The sequence below is a fragment of the Bolinopsis microptera genome, chromosome 12, assembly GCF_026151205.1.
Source record: "Bolinopsis microptera isolate Bmic1 chromosome 12, MBARI_Bmic_1.0, whole genome shotgun sequence".
Lineage (NCBI taxonomy): Eukaryota > Metazoa > Ctenophora > Tentaculata > Lobata > Bolinopsidae > Bolinopsis > Bolinopsis microptera.
In genome coordinates this window covers 3,984,811-4,000,461 of record NC_087083.1, presented here as the reverse complement: position 1 = coordinate 4,000,461, position 15,651 = coordinate 3,984,811, and the positions used below count along the sequence as shown (strand labels likewise).

General features: G+C 37.1%; 1 long non-coding RNA gene across 1 annotated transcript; it reads right to left on the bottom strand.

Annotated features, from left to right (window-relative positions):
* Positions 1-7,898: 7,898 nt before the first annotated feature.
* On the bottom strand, positions 7,899-9,815 carry LOC134824309 (uncharacterized). Its single transcript, XR_010161385.1, has 3 exons — positions 9,707-9,815; positions 9,019-9,184; positions 7,899-8,803 (listed from the first exon to the last, which is right to left on the bottom strand). It is a non-coding gene; the product is annotated as an uncharacterized LOC134824309 (long non-coding RNA).
* Between the last annotated feature and the right edge of the window lie 5,836 nt (positions 9,816-15,651).

Here is a 15,651-nt window from a genome sequence, read left to right as displayed (position 1 = left end):
GCCAAAAAACCATGTTTTTTGATATTTTGAGCAAGTTAATTTTGTTGGCATGTCGGCAAAACTTGCATAAAGATAGCTAAAAGACAGCCGCACAAGATTGTATAAAAATAAAACAAATCCCTCTATTTGTTCTGAGGTAAAAATCCAAAAAAGTGGTAAAAATTTTGACTTTTTTGCTTTAAGTTTGAATAATTTTTTGCAGTTGTATTAAATCAACCCAAAAATAGTCACATCGTGTTTGCCTAAATTTTTCCTTTCCGAGAAGTACCCACTTCATATACTTAATCGAAGTTTGAATATTGTCACTCCGCAAGCGTTTTTGCCAAATTTTCGACGCGCACTACGCGCAAAAGCATTTAGTTGTTATCAATTGGCACCCGCGCGTTCATCATAAATTTCAAACAGCTATAACTCAGCGAGATTATGTCCGTTCTAGCTCATATTTTCACACTAAATAGAAAATAATGTGATCTTATTGCTGACAAAATATGGATATAATTACTTTATTTGCCTTAGAGTAATAGACTGTCAAAGTTTAAAACGCGCATTGGTATAGCACGTGACTAATAAGGCCAAATTTATACTTCTTAACATATTATCGATCCTTAGACATCATACTATTGTGTCCAATTAGCGGTTAGGTCTCTAAACTCGTAGCAGAAAACACGTCTTTTTGCCCGTAAGAGCCTCTACTATTAAAGAAAAGTAAGGAAAAGTCGATATAAGATAAACTTGTCATTATATAGTGTTGTCATTATATAGTCCGTTTTGCAGACTATATAATGACAAAGATCAGCTGTCATTACAAAGTGCTTGTCATTATATAGTGTTGTCATTATATAGTGTGATTACCTATTATATATATTGAGAAGTTGGTTGATCAGCGTGTGAGGTAGCAATGTTCTGCAAACACGCGATGCCCATATAAGGAGTGTTTAGCAATGTTCTGCAAACACAGCAGCTATCTGTTTTATTCTGCTGGATAAAGGAACTGCATAATAAATCCTTGGAGGGACATAACAAATCAGGGTTCTAAGACTAAGGGTATAATTTCAGTATCAGCTATACAGTATAAACTGTATGCTGTATTATTACTAATAGGCGGTGCACGATAAAAATAAACTTGCTCGGATTTTCAAAATTTTTGTACCATCGTTTTCTAGAGACTGTGAAAATTTTCACAGTACCAAATTTATCATACCTTTTTGGAATGATTAGTGAGTTTCGCCTAGGTACCATATTTGATGGTGCGCGGCTTTTGGAGCAAAATTAGGTGTAAAAGTCGCGTAATTTGACGAAATTCGTTGATTTTTGTCGTATTATTCTGTCATATCTTCGGTTCCTGAACATGAATCATGCTGAAAATTTGTCAGAACCTTTCAATCATACTTAACTACCGAACCTAATTTAGTTGGGAGAGATTGGCCTTGATTAAGAGGTCTAAAAATGACAAAATAGGTATAAATTCGTTGATAACTCAAATTCTGAGCATCGAAATTGCTGAAACTAAATTAGGTTCAGTAGAACATAAGTGTTTACGTAAGCTGACCGAATTTCAACAAAATTGTTATATGGGAAGTATTATAACTTTTCGATTGTTTCAAAAATAATGTGCTGGCCGAAATAAGAGCTAAAAAACCATTCAATGGTCAGCGCGCGCGTCTTATTGTCGATGGCGCACTGCCTATTACTAAGTAACGACTACAAATATATAGTGTTAAATCAGAACTGCACGATTCCGCACACCCTTTGTATATAGTCAAACATGCTGATCTTTTGCCACTATGTATAAGAAAATGGAGATTATCATTAGTGTAGGTGCAGGTTATATCTCCGCCGAAAGCACACTCCCCGAATTGCGCGCATTCTTGCTGTATAGTAATTTCTTTCAAAATTCATGAATCGAGATAAATTATTTTGCAATGTATTCAGAGTTAATATATGCAATTATACAAATCACTTGGAATACCTTCAAAAGAGAATAACAAGCTCAAAAACGCTACTGACGTAGCGTAAGTACAATAGTCAATAGCGTGAGAATCTTTTGTTGAGGTGCCTCGAAAGTGATCTTAAACGATTCCCCGTTCAATTTAGGTCGTAGAACATCAACTTAGTGCATAATCAAGGAAGTTATAGACATATTTCATACGTATCAAATTGGATGTGCTTTTGGCGGAGAGATAACCTACGCCATTCATAGTGTATCAGTCACACAAAATGGAAAAAAAGGAGAGTTGCAGTTTATCAAGCTGACCAACAGCAAAGATCCTACTTGCTATTCTCTTATGGGCCAAATTGCAATTGGTCCAACTTTTCTAAAAAATACGATTTAAAAGTATGATGCTGACAAGGAGTTTTCTTAGTTAAGCTAAATCCATTTTGCGTGCTTAGCCCCCGGCCCAGCAGTGGATTTGTAAATTAAATAGGAGCGATGTGGACTCTAAACGTTAGTTCAATGTCCCTAAATAGCCTTCCATGTCTAGAAGAGACTTGTAAGAAAATGTCACTAAACAAAATGTTACGTCTTATTTGTAACCATATAATATGATCCATAGTGACGCAATAATAAGCAATAATAAGCAATATTAATAACTGACGAGTTCGTTGTTATTGTTACATTATAAGATCATACAATTTCACTAATTAAACTGGGCCGACTGATCTATTTATAACAGATGGCCCACGTGATGCCCATATAAGGAGGCCCACCAGCCACCTCTACACGTGATGCCCATATAAGGAGGCCCGCCAGCCACCTCTCTACGTGATGCCCATATAAGGAGGCCCACCAGCCACCTCTACACGTGATGCCCATATAAGGAGGCCCACCAGCCACCTCGGAAACTGTATTGTAGTAGCCGGGAGGAAGTTGTATTGTAGTAGCCGGGAGGAAGCTGTATTGTAGTAGCCGGGAGGAAGCTGTATTGTAGTAGCCGGGAGGAAGCTGTATTGTAGTAGCCGGGAGGAAGCTGTATTGTAGTAGCCGGGAGGAAGCTGTATTGTAGTAGCCGGGAGGAAGCTGTATTGTAGTAGCCGGGAGGAAGTTGTATTGTAGTAGCCGGGAGGAAGCTGTATTGTAGTAGCCGGGAGGAAGCTGTATTGTAGTAGCCGGGAGGAAGCTGTATTGTAGTAGCCGGGAGGAAGCTGTATTGTAGTAGCCGGGAGGAAGCTGTATTGTAGTAGCCGGGAGGAAACTGTATTGTGACCAAGGAACTGGCTATTATACAAGACCTGGTTGCAAGCTGTACTGTGATTAGGTGGTGGAGATAAATACAGGATCTGCGGAGGAATACGGCGAAGATTGCCATTTACTTGGTAATGTAATAGTAGTTTAGTGAGTAAACATCATGATGTCCTCGAGATCCTGTGATGACGTCACTGTGATGACGTCACACTGTGATGACGTCACACTGGAGGGGTCACACTGGAGGGGTCACACTGGAGGGGTCACACTAGAGGGGTCACACTGGAGGGGTCACACTGGAGGGGTCACACTGGAGGGGTCACACTGGAGGGGTCACACTGGAGGGGTCACACTGGAGGGGTCACACTGGAGGGGTCACATTAGTTGTGCATCACCACCCTACTACTAGAGTAATTAGGTGGGGAGGAGATCGTTAGCTAAACGTGGGGAGTCTGCATTTGTTAAGTGGCTAGGTTTTGAGTTTTCTGAGTATTTATATATTTAATAATAATCTAGGAGGAAAACAAAACTGATAACTAATTTTCTATTGTCAGCTGCAGACGCCAGGTATTGAAGCTTACTAAAATGCTCACATCGTCACATAGCTTAAATCATAATCACATAATATAACCTACGCAGATCTCTCGAATATTCGGATTACAGACGGTAATAAAGCAAGAATGGTATAAAAGGTAAACGTTATTGATAATTGATCACGTCAAATTGCGTGGATTCACTAATTAGGTAATTATGATCAGAACCCAGCTGCGCGGCGCACGAGCTTGTGTAACCTACAGATCTCTCCAAAGTCCTAACGACAAAAACTCACAATACATGGATGATGGGCTGTACAACAATAGAACGGAGGCCAGATGGTTGAGAAACAAGCTCACTGTGACTGAGAGAGTGAGAGGCAGAGTGAGGCACTCCTCCTTGTAGTTATACTCTTATAGCCCAGCAGCTGGGATGACGTGTTAGACGTTAGTTGCTGGATCGTTCTGTTGTGTAGGAGAAGGAACAAAAGGGCGTGGCACATTGCTCTAAAGCAACATCACTAACAGTAACCACTCTCACTCTCTCTCTTAAACTCAAGGGTTTGGTTAAATTTGAATTACAGGTCTAAATTTGAACGATTAGATTAGTTACTGACTTTGTTATCGTTAACTATAATCAATAGTCCGCGGCGGGCGACGCACTTTTTTATCAAGTTTAATTTAAACGTTCAATTACAGCTGCTCAGGTGTTGTAATTGTTTATTGTATTCCTTATATGGGCATCACGTGGGACTCCTTATATTGTTTATTGTCTATTAGTTTTTAAAACTCGTAACCATGGTAACCGTCTCTATTAGTTTTTGCATATTAATTCGGTTTAACGGAAATTAATGCATTGGTTTATTGAGGGTTAGGGCATATACCAGGGATAGTTGGTATGATGGGACCAGGGACTGGTAACAACCCAATCACTGCTGTATACCTTGTTAAGCTAAAGGTAAACAGTAAACAGTAAACAGTAAACAGATTGATGGAGCTTGTAAACATCCCTACGTCTGATGGTCGACGACTGATAAACAATAGGAGAACTAGAATACGGTCTGCTTAGTGGTTCTCTCCTACTCGTTACCATGCAGTAACCGTCTCTCCTACTCGTTACCATTAATTACTCATTACGTACTGATTAATATTAAGATAATCCCAAATCTTACTGTTCCCGAGCCTTCTACAAGAATAGGTGGTTTAACGTAACATAGTAAAGAATACTACAATGTAGTGCGAGGTTTCGCTATCTAGAGGGCATGATAACGCGCCAATCGTAACCATGGTAATCGTCACCACAATTATGATGATTTAAGTTCAGGGACAAAGAAGTTAATCTTGAATAATACATCGTCGCTGTCCCTTATTTCGCCACGACTTTGTCCTTATTGAGAAATTATGATAATTCATCCTCTGCCTATTCGGATAGAGTAACAATACATTCCTTATATATGGGCATCACGTGGTTCTATATTTCCTTATATGGGCATCACGTGGTTCTATATTTCCTTATATGGGCATCACGTGGTTCTATATTTCCTTATATGGGCATCACGTATAATAATAGAGTAACAGAACTGCTTCTTAGCGCTCCAACTCTTTTGTGAGATATATTGTACTTTTCTACATTCCACGTTGTAGACTCAATTTAACTTAACTTTTGAGAAATGGTAACCATGGTAACATGGTCTCCAAGTTAACTGAGTAAACTTGGTGATAGTAGTGTTGTGAACCAGGGATCTAAAAATATACAATTTCTGATTATTTATTTTTAATTGTAGTTGACGAAATGAGAGTCTCCACTCAGTGTGTTAAAACATAATTCTTTGTCGACGTTTCGGCTACATGCCTTTGTCATAAACAGGACGTACTGAAAACTTACATAGCTGCAAAGATACAATGTTAAAATAATCTATTAAATTAATCTATTAATACTACGAAATATAACAACAACAAATAAATCCTCTTCCTCGCATGAACACAGATATAGATGGCTTGATAATTTCACTTACACAAAAAAAAAAAAAAAAAAAAAAAAAAAAAAAAAAAAAAAAAAAAAAAAAAAAAAAAAATATCCTTGGATCGGAGAACATTGTAATCCATATCTTCCTCGTATACCAGAGTTTTATTGTACATGGAAAACACACAAAGATATTTCACCGCCACCCTTGCGACCTGTCACATCCCAAGTAGATTCACCAGCGGAAAGACTAGGTCATTTTGTTACCAATATACTTAACCAAGCACTAGACTTGGTTCCCGTTAACACTAAGAACACTCCTCAATTTCGGCAAAAATTAGAAGATCATTGGATGGGAAGAATAAACACAAACCACATAATGTTCACGGCTGATGTGAAAAGCCTCTACACAAATGTCCCACTTGTAGAAGGACACAAAGTTATCATAAAGTTCATAAAAAACAACAGGGATAAAATCGATACAAATGGAATGGACCTCGGGGACTTTGACTTGGTCCTCAAATCAGTCATACAGGCAGGATACTTCAGATTTGATTCAAAGTTCTACCAACAACTAAATGGACTCGGCATGGGTGTGAAACCAGCTCCACCATTTGCAATAATCTATGTTTACTGTACAATCGAATTGCCTCTGATGGAGAACGACTATTCCTACATACCAGAAGCTCCCCCCAAACCAGTAGGACTCCCAATCATAGATATGTGGGATAGATATGTAGATGACTGCTTCAGCATAATCGAGGGAGATGAAGACACAGTACTATTGCTGTTTAACTACATTAACTCGTTGAACAGGGATATACAGTTCACATATGAGTGCTCCAAAGATTGTGTTGCATTTTTGGACCTGAACATCTATATGAATACGGTGGACAAGAGGTTAGATTTTTCCTTATTTGTTAAACCAACCAGCCAGGACATATTCCTAAATTATGCCTCTGCTCACCCTCGTAGAACGATTCTGAACTCAGCCAAAAATGAGATCAGAAGGGCTATCAATAACAGCTCCACACCTGAACTACAAGATCTCAGTATCAACAGAATAGCTGATATGCTAAAGAAGAATAGTTTCCCTCCTAATATTGTCAAGAAACTTATTCGAGAAACACAGAATACACTGGATAAACAAAATGCGCCTAAAAAGAACTCAAAAATAGCTTACTTATCATTACCTTATATAAATGAACAGACGTGTCGAAAAGTCTACTATACCCTAAGAAATCAAAACCTCTTGGATTCCACCAGGGTAACATTCACATCAGGTCAACGTCATGGAAGCTTTAACGTCTCATGGAAGATCTAGCCTACAGCAAACAAAATGCAATAAACAAAGTGACAGCAAATGCTACCAGTGCGATAAATCCTGCATGATCAAAAACATTTGCTACCAATTAATATGCCAAATATGTAATAAGTCCTACATTGGGGAAACTGGTAGGTTTAAAAGAAGTAGAGCCTGGGAACACTACAAATCAGTAAGGGATGGCAACAAATCTACGGCCATGGGGAAGCACTACCTAGAGGAGCATGCAGACATTTCAATGCCAAACATACCGTTTCGGTTTATAGTTCGAAAAAGATGTAAAGACTATGTGGACCGTCAATTGTGGCAGTCGGTTCTAATAAAACGTGAAAACCCAGAAATAAATACTCAATTGTCTGAGTCCGTAAATGAAGGTGATTGGATAAAATATACTTGGAAGTTAATGTAATATTGAACTTATAAACCTAGATAATTTTTGATTAATCAGTTTTATGAAGGAGCTATCTTGGTAAAATGTTTGTAGTATTATGAAGAATTGTTCACGGCTTGTTGCGGTTTGGATTCTTTTAGCCGTTATATTTTATGTTTCTTTTGGATAAATTTGTGATTGTTGTTGTGTTTCAAGATGTTATTTGTTGTTGTTATATTTCGTAGTATTAATAGATTAATTTAATAGATTATTTTAACATTGTATCTTTGCAGCTATGTAAGTTTTCAGTACGTCCTGTTTATGACAAAGGCATGTAGCCGAAACGTCGACAAAGAATTATGTTTTAACACACTGAGTGGAGACTCTCATTTCGTCAACTACAATTAAAAATAAATGATTGACCCACTCATAAGAGCAAAACAAGATTATCAATTTCTGATTATAATGATAACAATTGATTATATCCAATATCAGATATTTATTAAATTCTAATAAAAACCACGTTTTTCAAATAAATTAATGCAAATTTGACGAATTTCAACAAAATTACAATCAAACAAATAATTTTCAAATATCCAAATGGTAACGAAATCGCTTAATTTGTAAATGACAGCTTCACATATGCCTAAATAAAGTCGGGACAGAATTAATCAATACACAGAGCTTGAAAGGTTAACACTTTAGAAAGGTTAACACTTGGAAATTAGGTTATTTATGGAGATTAATCAATATTTGCAATTCTACAGAAATACTCGTAAATAACAAATAAGGACAAAAAATAAAATGCAAGCTAAACCACCATTAATTTCTATTGCAGTTTCTTTACTGAGTGAGGGTGATTACAATAACGCTGTTAAAACACTCCTTATATGGGCATCGCGCGGGACTCCTTATATGGGCATCACGTGGGACTCCTTATATGGGTATCACGTGGGACTCCTTATATGGGCATCACGTGGGACTCCTTATATTGGCATCACGTGGGACTCCTTATATGGGCATCACGTGGGACTCCTTATATGGGTATCACGTGGGACTCCTTATATGGGTATCACGTGGGACTCCTTATATAGTTATATGGGTATCACGTGGGACTCCTTATGTGGGTATCACGTGGGACTCCTTATATGGGTATCACGTGGGACTCCTTATATGGGTATCACGTGGGACTCCTTATATGGGTATCACGTGGGACTCCTTATATGGGTATCACGTGGGACTCCTTATATGGGCATCACGTGGGACTCCTTATATGGGCATCACGTGGGACTCCTTATATGGGCATCACGTCGGTATTAAGATTCTTACGACGGTCTTCTCCCCATTAACCAGAGATGACAGTGAATAGATTTGCAGCACGGCTTATCGTTATCAAGATCGTTACACTTACTCCGATACACCAAACACTCTGCAGAGGAAGCTCATTAATGATAATTAAAATTTAATCATTAATTTGATTAATGATAATTATAATTTAAATACATTTATTTTATAATATTACAAGTTATACTCAGATAGATTCGCGAATAATAATCTCTATGCAAGATAAATCTGGTGCCAGTAAAAGAGAAGACCTAAATCAGTAAAAGAGAAGACAATTAAGAACTAATAAAGAAGACATACTGTTACTGGCAGGATACTTCTTGGTACTGAAGGAGGAGAGGTATGTACCACAGGCTACCCAACTATCTGCAGCCCTCTCCAGATAGTAGAAATCCCACATATACTTCAAACACTCGTAATCCATCTCATTGTGGTTCTGGTCAATACAGTGCCCCGTTCCTCGCACCTGAGGGCGATTACAATAACGCTCCTTATATGGGCATCACGTGATATCACACCTTATATGGGCTTCACGTGATATCGCACCTTATATAGGCATCACGTGATATCGCACCTTATATGGTCATCACGTGATATCGCACCTTATATAGGCATCACGTGATATCGCACCTTATATGGTCATCACGTGATATCGCACCTTATATGGGCATCACGTGATATCGCACCTTATATGGGCATCACGTGATATCGTACCTTATATGGGCATCACGTGATATCGCACCTGAACAATCTTAGTTTAAACATATCCATCTCACATTTATTAAAATCTTTAATAATAATAACTACTTGGTGAGATTCATGCGAGTCTTTTGTGATTTAAAAGATGAAAATGTTAACAATTTGTTTGATTTTTCTTTTTGAATCGTTTAAATTGCACAATGATATAAACCACATCGGTACAACTATAATTCATGCTTATACGTGTTGCTGACTGGTAAATTGAAGTGGAAATGAAAAAAAGTTATACCTGCAGGACGGGATCAGCAGCACACGACCGTGAGAAAACAGAAAACAGCACCGTCAGTAGGGTCAGCTTCATTGTAGCGCTCAGTAGCTTTGAATATTAAAATAGTGTCCTGCCTATGGTTTAGTGGATAGTGAATTGTGTCACGTACACAAATATTATCAGATTGAAGTGGAAAAGCAGCAATGAACTTCTGTAGTGCTCATTACATAGAACAGTTCAGTAAATCTACTGTTAATAGAAAACCAAAAGGTATGAACAAACGTTTTACTGGTTCCAAAGGTTTACAGGTTATTACAATAACAGTAAAGCTTAAGAAGACCAGACCCAAAGCTTATTTTAAGAGCTAAACTCGTTAAACTCTGAACTGTGAATTTGAAACACTAAAACACTAACAACGGAACAATGAAGTCAGACGTTCAATTTCAGACAATAAGCTCTGATGCTTCGGAGTGACACCTACAGCGTCACTGCGTTACCATGGTTACATTCTATTATTACACGAACCTACCTTATCGGACCTTATTTGGACGGACATTACTTGAACGGACATAATTATGAACGGACATTAATATGAGCGCTAGAAGGCAATCAAAAGCATCAAAAATCCGAACTTTTTCATCTTTTTTTTTAACGTTTTTTTAATTTTAGCAAATGATTTTTAAATCCAATTTTCATACAGTAAGCAAAATTAAAAATTAAAGCAGTCTTTAATCAGTAAATTATTAAAATATGTTTACATTATCATTATTTTAATATCACATATCATCTTCATCAAATGGGTTTTCGTGCAGGGAGATATCCCGGTTTGTCTTCTACTTTATCGAGATGGGTGGTATGGTAGAAGGTATCGTAGCTGACCAAGTGGGGAGCTAGAGATAAAGCTTAAGCTGTACTTTAGGCATTCAAGTATCTTTCTAGTAGAGCAGTTGGGATCGTTCATTGCCCGGTACGACTACGAGTTGGACAGACAACCAGTTGTAAGACAAACGTGGGGTAGAAGAAGCCGAAGATCAACTTAGATAGTGATCATGTAATAATGTGATATTTACAATTCAGATTGTTGAAATTTTTTAATACCTTGTTTTTATTGATTTAACGATATAGTTTAGTCTAATGATAGCTATTGAAATTGACTGAAATTAAAAAGTTGTCATATTCTGGACAAAAAGTTCGAAATGGAAAAATGTTTGAAAAAATTCAACGGACTTTAACTTGGACGGACATTAATTGAACGTACTTTATTTGAACGGACATTAAGGTGAACGCTAGGGCCTCCAGCGTTCAAGTAATGTCCGTCCAAATAAGGTCCGATAAGGTACTTCGCACTCACGTCTAACATTGATAGCAAACTGTCTGGACACGTTTGTATCTCCTAGCAAATATCTCTTGTCACCTAGCAAATATCTCTTTTTAAGAAATCAGAAGTGGTAAGTTTCTGTTTCATGAAAAGTAAGGGCATGCAGGTGCAAGAAATCGTCCTGTCACCTAGCAACTGTCACCTAGAAACTGTCACATAGCACCTGTCACATAGCAACTATCACCTAGAAACTGTCACATAGCAACTGTCACCTAGCAACTATCATCTAGCAACTATCACCTAGCAACTATCACCTAGCAACTGTCACATAGCAACTGTCACCTAGCAAACTGCCACCTAGCAACTGTCACATAGCAACTGTCAAGCTATCCAAGTGAGGGGTATTTAAAGTATTAGAAGCAGTCTACAAGCATATTAATAGACACAATGCAATCAGGAATTAGTATGGAGATACATGTTATATTGACTAGAGCTGTCAAGGAACGATCCTGCAGAGCCAGACAGCCTTTATATTCTTTGTGAAACACCAATAGTACCCAATAGTTTTAATTATAAGGCAGCACAATATGAAGTGCAAGTATTTAACTCAATTAAACGCAAAATAGCGGAGAAATTATGTTACACCGTATATACGGCGTACAGCTGCTTATCCCCTGACTCTATAATACAGAGAAATAGCAAGAAAATAATCAATAGTGGAATTAAATTGAGCAGAGTGGAATTAAGTTGAGCAGAGAAGTCGATCAGAAATATTGTTATAGTGGTGGTTTAAAGTGGTAATGAAATATTGTTATAGTGGTGGTTTATAGTGGTGGTTTATAGTGGTAATGAATGAACTGATCACAGCTCAACAAAAAGTGGTAAAACTTCAGGATTAGTTCTCGCTGCAAGGCTGTTAATGCAGCACCAGCTGGTTCGAACTTTTGTGATAGTTACACAATAATTGCATTATATGATCTATAATTCTAATTTTAATTTTACTTAACTTTTGGCGAAAAAAAATCCTCGAACTACAGTAGTTACAATATGTGATCTGCAAAGTTACCAGTCTCCAATATGAAACTTGGCTGTGACGCTACGTTAAATGATAAATAACTTTTCCGCCTTTACAATACAAAACACCATGGCTCCAGGCTATAAGAGTAGAGATTACACTGACTAATAGTGACGAGTAATAATGTTAGTTACCTCGGTAACAACCCTAAACTTAATAATGTTAGTTACCTCGGTAACAACCCTAAACTTAATAATGTTAGTTACCTCGGTAACAACCCTAAACTTAATAATGTTAGTTACCTCGGTAACAACCCTAAACTTAATAATGTTAGTTACCTCGGTAACAACCCTAAACTTAATAATGTTAGTTACCTCGGTAACAACCCTAAACTTAATCATGTTAGTTACCTCGGTAACAACCCTAAACTTAGTGCAACAAAACAACACCATGAGATTGCGAAACATAACAAACAAAGGACCGTCACAAACCTCCCAATAGACGAGAACCTCAACGTTAACTGGTATAGAGTTGTGTTTGTATAAAGGAGCCATTAAAGCTTTATTAAAATTATGTTCTGTTTTTTATCTTCTTAGTTCTATATATTATATATAGTTCTATATATATATAGAACTATTGAACCTACGTGAACAAAAGGTAATTGATAACGCTTATAAAAAGAGAAGGCTAATGAACTGATATCTATAATTGTTAGCTGCATATCTTTAGTTAAATATTTGGGGGTAATTATGCGCTGAAAAGGGGGGGGGGGGCGTGGTGCGCAGTTTATAGCACGTGCAATCCTTGCCTATCCTTATTAAGAACTATGAAAACTAGTTCATTATGTACAGCGAGAAAGAAGTAATGGAAAACAGCTGGCTCCAAAAGATGAAACTAAATACACGAAATGGCGGTCAGATTAATTTTGTACACTATTTTAACTGTGTTGTGATGACCACAATGGAATTTGTTGTGAAACGTAAGTTAAACAGCATCATTAGACATTGTAACAGTTAGCGTAACTTAAACAAGTAACAAATTTTTACCAGCTGTTAAATGATTAAGTAATTGTTAAGTGCGTCTTCTAGACTGCAGACCATTTTCTTGCTTAAGAAATAGAAATAGCTTATGATTTAATTAATGGTTAAGTAATTGAAAACAGTGCCTCTATATACTAGACCTGCAGGCCATTTTCTTACGTAGGATTAAACTAATTTGATATCAAATGATTAGGACACAAAAAAACAACTCAACGTGTCTAAGTTGTCCTTTATCCTTAGTTTGCAGAACAAACAGCAGGTCACAACTCAAACAAAATAACAATGTTCTGTCAGCAGCTCCCTCTTAAATAAGTGAATAACTCACATAACCATTGTACAATATCTGGCACACACAGAGTGACTGCAGACACATCATCACGTGATCGTCGGCACCTTATCACGTGACTGAAGACACATCACGTGGTAACTGAGTAATAACCCGTCCCTTTCTTTCTTTTGATTGGTCAACGTCGACTGTAAGCCTTCCTTGCGGTGGCTTTCACAACGCGTCCCCATTCTCCAACTCCTGCTGCTAGAGAGAGAGACTCCCAAGTTATATACCATAATTATATTATACATAGATATCGACAACAGACTCCGAGAGTCTTGAAGTTCTGTTACCACCGCCCCTGGTGCAACCCCTTACAGCTTATCACGTGACTGAAGACACATCACGTGGTAACTGAGTAATAACCCGTTCCTTGAGCTCCATTATCTAATTAACAAACCATTAAACTTTGTAGGACCTTGTAACAGACTGGTTAGTTCATAGCACTGATACTGTGTGTTTCTCACTTGGTGGTGGTGGCTTTAAATATTGCAGGTTTTCATGAGGGCGCAGTGTTATTATGGGCATCACGTGTTATTGTAGACATAGCGATCTTACTTTAGATATAGCCATGGGCACTTCTTAAAAGCATTTGATACTGGTAATCACGTATTAACTTTAAGCAGTAAGTATAATAAGGTTAGTATCAGGGGTGACTTATAGGATTGGGGCCAGGACGCTGCTTTAATTTGTCAACATGGAATGTGTGACTGGCAGACAAAAGTTTTAATAGAAATTGCGACATTCATATACTATAAGTCACGCTTACAGTAAATTACTGCTATTGCAAAAGAAAGAACTTACTGGAAGGCGCGAGCTTCTCTTAAGCTCCTTATATGGACATCACGTGATACGTACTTAAGCTTCTCTTAATAGTCAGTGTAATAAGCGCCAAGCGCGAGCACAGAACTTTTTTTCTCCGATTTCGATAAATTTGGTACCAAAAGTTGTCTAAAAATGTGAATAAAATAAATCCACCGTGTAGCAATTTTCGGAAAAAATGCTACACGGCGCTTGTTCGCCGCGCGTGCTTTTTTCGCGCAAATTTTTAGTTTTTGGCCTATAACTTTCACATTTTCAATTATTATCACACAGTTATTATGGTAATGGTATCGTAATCAGCTCATCGAGACGAAACTTAACTTTTAGTACTAATATTTTAAGATTTAAAGGAATTTTTTTAAAAAAGTTTTTAATCTGAACACAAGGGTGTGTAAAATTTTGGTATCAAAAGTTGCGTCTGATTAAGCTTATTAATATTACGATTCTGTAAGAATTATTTCAAAATATTCAATATTTTAGGAGTTATACGCATTTTAAGCAATAAATTAACCATTTTTCGTCCATATTACACTTTTGCAATGCACAGGAGGCCCACATACATTTCAACGAATCGTGCTACACGGTGAATTTTCATTATTCACAGTTAAAGGCAACTTTTGGTACCAAATTTATCAAAATCAGAGACAAACAATTCTGTGCCAACTCATGGCGCTTATTACATAGACTATAAGTCATTTAACTGCAGATCTAAATAAATACACAAATTCAGGTGTCATCAGAAAAGTTGCGTTTTATTATTTATAACGATCCATTTTGCATTTTTCACAACTTTTAGCAAACAGCTGAAACTTATGATTAGAATTAGAAGGGTAAATATAGACTGTCACACACTTCAATCTTACAAGTAGTGTTATCGCATCGCATATTAACACTGTTCCTAACTATATAATACTATTGACTACAACACTACTAGTGACAGTGTACTATACATTCCGAATTTTATTCCATCACAAAAAAATAGCAAAATTTGTTAGAAAATATCACGATCAATTTACAATATAATATGACTAATGACTACGTTTCGGTTTACTAGTTAGCAGCTTTATTTTAAAATTCAACAGACTTTAACCTGGCTAACTAATTTGGCTGACTCGTTACAAACCGATAGTTGACTTACACTTAACGGATGATGAATAATCACTCTACACTCACAATTATTTAATTCCGCAACCCGTTAACTCTAGCTGCTACCTGAGGCTGAACGACTATTCGAAATCCTAACCCGATCTAATCTGATCCCAATCCTAATATAACCCTAACCCTTAATCCTTAACAAAAGCATATGCTGAAACCCTAACCCTAACGAGAAATTATACTAACTTCCTTATATTATGGTCATATCACGTGATCGAGACAGTTTTCTGACAATGATTCTGGATTTGGAATCAGCGTCCGAAAATATATTGATGCAAGTTAGTTTCA